Here is a 7,500-nt window from a genome sequence, read left to right on the forward strand (position 1 = left end):
TCCCATGTCCCCCCTGAGGATGAAGTGCCCTGCTGGCACATGGCTTTTACTTAATGAAGAGGAAGGAAGGAAAGGTTACGCAGAGGAGGGGGAAGAGGAGTGTCCTCTCAACCTCCAGCACATCTCCCCATCCCCATGATGGGTTGCCATCATCCTTCATGTAGTGGTCCCACTTTATTAGTCTACCACCTCTCTATTTCTCTCTCTCTATCTCTCTCTCTATCACAGACAGACACACACACACACATGCACACACACACACACACACACACACACACACACACACACACACACACACACACACACACACACACATGCACACACACAGAGACACACACACACACACAGACACACACACACACACAGACACACACACACACACACACACACACACACACACACACACACGCACACACACACGCACACACACACGCACACACACACACACACACACACACGCACACACACACACACACACACATTCCCCTCTGCACTGAACCGTGGCCCTGCTCAGGAAAGAAGTAGAGGAGAAAGAAGTAGGAGAAGAAATTCTTTCTTTATTTCAGAGGTTCTGGATGATTCATTAGCCTTTTTAAGCTGTCACTGTCCCGGGCAGACGTGGAATAGATTTCTTTATGAGAGAAAATCGCCCCCCATGTCCTAAATCTGCTCAGAAAGCGCTCTCCTGTCGTGCTGTTCTGTTCCAGAGTCATCTAAGTTGAGGGGCAGCGGTAGAGTGCTGTCGAGAAGTTATCTGTCTTAATTCAGCAGGCTAATGGAGGGCAAAGCCATTAAAGAAATAAAGAAAGGAGTGCCTACTCTTATTATTGTCTCAATTTGTTCCCTCTAAGTGCGCTCTGCTCCCGTGACCTTCAGCGTGTCCTCTGGCTCCAATCGAGCCCCACGTACACTCACTACAACTACCCCTCCCTCCACCACCACCACTGAAGAAGAGAGGGTGAGGACCTGACACGTCGAGGTTTGATTTTAGACTCCCTGTCTGTCTCACTCCCTCCCACTGAAGAGGTGAGACCCTGACACCTAGAGGAGAGGGTTCCATTTTAGAGTTTTAGAGGGAGTGTTGCACTCCCAATACCTCTGGGTTTGAGACCCTCTTTACACATCTGTATGTTTGTGGTCTCTCCGTGCTTGGGCGTCTCTCAGCTCTTCGGGTGTTGGGGTCCTCCTCAGCGCCTCTGATTTTGGGATTTTTTTTCGAAGCTAAGTTTGCGGGTCTCTCAGTGTTTCTGTATTAGAGACTTTTTTTCCATAGTCTGTGGGACCCCCTCAATGCCTAAGATTTGGGGATTTTCTGGAAGCTTTCAGTGTTAAGGGCTCTTGATGCCCCGGGGATCCCTTGACACCTCAGTGCTGCCTCAGTGTGCTTCAGTGCTCTCTTGACACCTGATCTCTCTCCTTCTCTCTCTCTCTCTCTCTCTCTCCCTCTCTCTCTCTCTCTCTCTCTCTCTCTCTGCCCCACTGGTTTCTGGGTGTCTCAGAGCTTGGCTGTGGCTTCCCCTCTCAGGCCCTGGTGCTTTGTGGGTAGAAGTGGTGCTCTCAGAGGAGAGATAAAAATGGAGGAGTTCTCTTCAGGGAGATTGACAGCCACACAGGGACCCCAAAGCCAATCTTTTATTCAGCACAGATACTGAGGCTTTCATCCATTTTTTTTCTTCACACTCTCTTGGGTTGGGTTGGGATGGGCGGCAGGGTGTCATGATTAAGTGAAAGTGGGAGCGGACACAGAGGGAGGAAGAGTCTGTCTTTGCATTATTTAGGCTCTGATTCCTCATTGTGTATTCCTCTACACTTTCAATCACTGCATGGTCCAGTAATCATTGATAATATGCAATGAGGTTGATTTAAATGAATATTTCATCATGTATTATGCTTTTTTCATCCTCAACTGCAGTGCAGTGGTTCTTGTTCTCTTCCTCTCTCTTGTTAGTGGTGTTGGGAGGGAGGCCACTGTGAGCTTGTGTGTAGTTCTGTCAGACAGAAAAAGGTAAATGAGTTGAAGATGCACCTGCAGACTCTTCTCAGTGGCATCACTGGGAGCTTTTTTCTTCTGTTCTTTCTTCTCCTCTTGTCTTCTTCTGTGCTCTCTCTCTTCCCCTCTTCCCTCCTCTCCCCTCCTTTCCTTTCCTCTCCTCTCCTCTCCTCTCATCTTCCCTCCTCTCTATTCTCCTCCCAACTCCTCAGGGCATCTGAGCAAGAAATAACACTCCACAGCTCCCAGTCCAGCGAGTAGAACTCTGAGAGGAGAGGAGAGGAGAGGAGAGGAGAGGACAGGGTGCTCACTGAGATGATTAGAGCAGAGTCACACACTTGGGAGGCTCTAATCATCTCGTTCATTTGGCTGATGCTTTTTATCCAAAGTGACTTACATACAACACATCAATTCTTACAAGGGCCAGTTTCTCTAGAGCAAAGAGTTAAGTGTCTTGCTCAAGGACACAATGGTGGCAACAGGAAATTGAACTCTCGTCTTTTCTGGCTACTGCTTGCTAGCCTAGCCACTATGCTAACTCCACCCCAACAAATAATTCTAGTCTACATACTACATACACAGACGTCTGCACTACACACAGCTGAAGTCTAACCAACATGCAGCAATATGGGTCTACCCCACAAACCACATAAGAGTGTAGCCTAACTACAACCCCTAGTCAGGTTGTTCTTCAAAGGCTTGAGAGATGTTTGAGAAGTAGGGAGTACATTTCATTGGAAGTGTCAGGCATTCCCACGTTAGGAATTCATCCTGGCCTCCTGATTGGAACAGGCCCATAACTTTAGTGGAACAGGCTTGAACTTCATAAGCCATGACAGGTTTGAATTTAGTTTGAGTTAAAGGTGAGATGTTTGATTCAAAGCTACTGTAACTGTATAGGGTAGAGCTTGTTTGAACATACTCATCTAGATTCAACAGACATACAGTATGCTCAAATAGCAGGATGAGACTGAGCATTGGCTGTCATAACTCAAAGGAGCTCTACAAAGGACTGAGAGTTTAAAAGCATACAGTCAGCATACAGTCAAGAGAATGAGGAAAGTGGCCCACCAACATCAGACACTGACTAGCTCAGAGATGAACTCTGAATACAGATGACTAAAGCTACCAATCACTTGTGGATCTCAGGGGGAAGTGGTGATGCTGTCAGAAATGCAAGCTTTATCTGTATACTTGATGTTTCTGTATTTGTGTGACGCTTTTTATCCAAAGTGACTTGCAGATGTCAATTAATTTCAAGGCCAGACTCCCTGGAGCAGTTGTAGTGCCTTGCTCAAGGGCACAACTGTGGCAGCTAGGAATCAAATACACAACTTTTTCCGGCTACTGCATGCTCCTTAGCCACTACTCTACAACCGTAAGCTGTGAGGCCAGACATTTAAGAGCAATTTGTTAGCACCTCACATGTAGATACCCAGCCTTCTGCAGTGCTGCCTATTTATTGCTTGATGTGGTTAAAGCATTGCAAACATGTTTATTATTATTATTATTATTATTATTATTATTAATAATAATAATATTTATTATGTTTGTGCTCCGACGCTACAGTTGTGGCTACTATGGGCTCCCTGAAGAGAAACTCCTCTGCAGTTCTCTTGTTTGTTTCTTTTTTGGACCGCTTGTCGGGGGTGGCAGCAGTCTACGGTCTGTTTGGAAATGTGTTTGCGTTGTCCTCTAAAAGTCTTAATAGTAGAACTACTCTGCTAGAGACTCTGGAGAGATGACATGATAAACAAAGAAGAGACTGTGGTCTGTGAAATAACATAGCCTTGTTTTATTATTCGGGAAGGCAATAGCAGCCTGTAGTAAAGGAATGTTTTCTGTGCAAGCACTTTCTGCTACTCTCTTTCTTGGGAAGTAGAAAATGACATTTTGGGGCAACACAAAGCATGGAGGAGAGTTTATTGATCTGTATTATTGTACTGAATATTAGTCTGCTGTTGACAAACTTGTTTACATTTATATTTTATCACACAAAGGTACTGTGTGTCCTTGAAGCCTTTTGGTCTGAAAGGATTTCTAGCCTCATAAATTGTTCATTCGCTCTTTTTTGTGAAAATGATGAAGCTTTACTGTTCACGCCTCAGAGATGCGAGACAAACAAGTCAGTCAATAAGCACTTGCAAACGAAGTAATAAAATTCACATTAGGGGAACCACTTTCTATTGCACCCCCTAGTGGTCAGAATTTACACTGGGCACTTAAAGGTATGTAGCCATTGGTAATTCACTGAACAGAAACTCACTCCTAATGTCTCTTTCCCTGCATGTTCCATTCTGCACATTCAAATTTTATTATCAAATCTTTTCCTCTTCCTCTTTCGTAAATCAGTCCTTGTTTGTTTACAAAGCATCAATAGTCTGTCCTCCTCGGAGAGTTGTCTAAGAGTGTGAGGATGCACACAAATTCATAATGCAGCAGCAGCAGTAGCATTTCAATAGACCAGAGACAAAAATGTTTATCACACTGTGCGAATGCCAAGAGTGAAGCTCACGCACGAGATCTACAGAGATGAATTCACATCTCATCACAGCTGCAATGCTTGTTATTTTATTTTCAATTAAACACAAACACAGTGTTGACAGGAGACACTTGTCCCATGGGAAGCTCTGGTGTGTGTTCTCCATTTTCTTGTTCAGATGGAAGTTTACTGTGGGATTTCTGGCTCAAACATGGCTTCATGCATATTATGTAAAGATGGACTGTGTCAGCTTAACTCAAGGCATTAATGAGAAATGTAAATTATACTATTTCACAGAAGCTAGTCGAGATGCTAATCAGATTACACTTTGATGTGCTATCTATCCACTTGTCCTCCTCTTCATCAGTCACGCACTAACACTATCTTTCGAGAAAAAAGTCTAGGATTATACAAGTTGTATCAACAAAGCTAAAAGTATTAGACTGATAATGTGGTGGAATTTTTAGGAAACTTTTATTCATGCATTTGAAGAGATGTAGGGGAAAAAGCCAGATGCAGTTGTTTGCTCTGAGCTCTTAGGATCAAATAATTTCTCATTTATTCCTCTACACAGAATGCTCAGAGAACAGAAATGTCAGAAGCTTTAAAGTGTTCCAGAACACCAGTGTTTCTGAGCAGTGACAGCAACCATGCAAAATGAGGACATCTCATTGAACAACACGGAAACAATGGCTAGTTTGTTTTGGCAGCAACCCTGGTTTGGGTTGTTTGTGTACGTGAGTTAGACAGAGAGAGAGAAAAAGAGAGAGAGAGAGAGAGAGAGAGAATGTGTGTGTGTGTGTGTGTGTGTGTGTGTGTGTGTGTGTGTGTGTGTGTGTGTGTGTGTGTGTGTGTGTGTGTGTGTGCACACAACAAAAATCATCTAATTCCCCTTGAATAACCCTAGTCTCACACAAATTATTTTTGCCATCTCATAATTATCTATCAGCAGGGCAGATTTATACACTGTGCCCAGCTAACACTTCTATAAATAGCTATAGTGTCCCTAGATTAGGATTGAGATGTCTAAAGTCATCAAGTGAAAAGACTGATGTGTTAACATGGCCCCAAACTCACCCAGGACGCAGAGCTGGGAGCTGGAGACAATTTGAGGTGTTGTCCTCTTAAGCTCTTATCTGTGTGTGTGTGTGTGTGTGTGTGTGTGTGTGTGTGTGTGTGTGTGTGTGTGTGTGTGTGTGTGTGTGTGTGTATGTGAGACAGAGAGAGAGAGAGAGAGAGAGAGAGTGTGGGGGTGTGTGTGTGTGTGTGTGTGTGTGTGGGTGGGTGGGTGGGTTAGGTGTGTGTGTGGGTGGGTGGTTGTGTGTTTGTGTGTGTGTAAGAGAGAGTGAGAGTGTGTGTGCAGTGTGTGTGGGTGGGTGGTTGTATGAGTGTGTGAGAGTGAATGAGTGGAGTTAGATGGCTCATCCTCCCGCTGCTGCAGTAGAGAGCTGGGGATGGTGGGGGAGGGTCGAGTGGGGTGCAGGTCTAGGGGAGAAGTGGCTCTTCCCTCTGGAGTCTGATTAGACATGAAGAAGGCAAGTGTCACGCCTCCCATCATGACCACATTCTACAGAGGGACCATCGAGAGCATCGTGTCCAGCTGCATCACAGTGTGGGGCGGAAGCTGCACAGATCAGAACAGGAAGACCCTCCAGCGCATTGTTAACATAGCTAAGAGGATCATTGGAGCACCACTCCCCTCCCTGCAGGACATTTACACCACCCACCTCACCCGCAAAGCACTAATGATTGTCAAGGACACAACCCACCCTGCACACGAACTGTTCAGCCTCCTGCCCTCTGGAAAGAGGTACAGGAGCCTCCGCTCCCGCACCACCAGACTTGCAAGTAGCTTCATCCACCAAGCAATCAGGATGCTGAACACTCTACCCACTCTAGGATCCTGTCTACCCTAACCCCCCACCCCAACCCCAACACCCCCCCAGGACCGCCCTGTGGAACTGCACTGTGACTGCGCAGCCTAACGTGTTGCTGCTTCATATCAAGCCTGATATACTTGAAATGACTGCATATCAATGTAAATATACAGTACACACAAGCACAAGTTTAAACTTCATGTAAATGTTATCAATGTTATTTATCACTCTGCCACAATGCTGCTACTACTACTCTGTCAGAAGGTTACGCTAGGACTATGTAAATATACAACACAACTACCTCTATTTTTTTTATATATGTTCTATATTTCTATATTTTGATATATGTTCTATATTTCAGTCTCGCACTTTAATGTCTGTATGTGGTATGTCTGTATATTTTTATTTTTTATTGTCTATGGCTATGTCTATGTCTAAAGTATGTCTATGTCTGTATTTAAAGTATGTCTATGTCTGCATGGGAAAGTAAGAAACGAAATTTCAATTCTTTGTATGACCAGTGCATGTAAAGAAATTGGCAATAAAGCCGACTTGACTTGACTTGACTTGACTTGATTAGCAGGAACAACCAGGGCCCAGAGCCCCCAACCAGCAGTGCTGCTTTCAATACACCACCTACTGTTAGCATCTGTTAGCACTGTGCTACTACTGCTTTTACTGCTGTTCCTACTAATGTTACTACTACTGATATTACTACTACCGATATTACTACTGCTGTTGCTACTAATGTTACTACTACTGATATTACTACTACCGATGTTACTACTGCTGTTGCTACTTGTAACCGGAGGGTTGCCGGTTCGATCCCTGACCAGTAGGAACGGCTGAAGTGCCTTTGAGCAAGGCACCTAACCCCTTACTGCTCCCCGAGCGCCGCTGTAGCAGGCAGCTCACTGCCTCAGGATTAGTGTGTGCTTCACCTCACTGTGTGTTCACTGTGTGCTGAGTGTGTTTCACTAATTCACGGATTGAGATAAATGCAGAGACCAAATTTCCGTCACGGGATCAAAAGAGTATATATGCTTACTTATATACTACTTACATACTGTTACTACTGATGTTACTACTGCTGTTACTACTGCATCTGTTAGCACTGCAGTACTACTGATGTTAATACTGCTGTTGCTACT

General features: G+C 44.6%; 1 protein-coding gene across 2 annotated transcripts in view; it reads left to right on the forward strand.

Moving 5' to 3' along the window:
• Positions 1–7,500, forward strand: part of grik4 (glutamate receptor, ionotropic, kainate 4) — a 347,457-nt gene that overhangs the window by 312,191 nt on the left and 27,766 nt on the right. The gene's annotated exons all lie outside the window — the stretch shown is intronic.

This window comes from Alosa sapidissima, chromosome 17 (assembly GCF_018492685.1).
Source record: "Alosa sapidissima isolate fAloSap1 chromosome 17, fAloSap1.pri, whole genome shotgun sequence".
NCBI classification, from domain to species: domain Eukaryota; kingdom Metazoa; phylum Chordata; class Actinopteri; order Clupeiformes; family Clupeidae; genus Alosa; species Alosa sapidissima.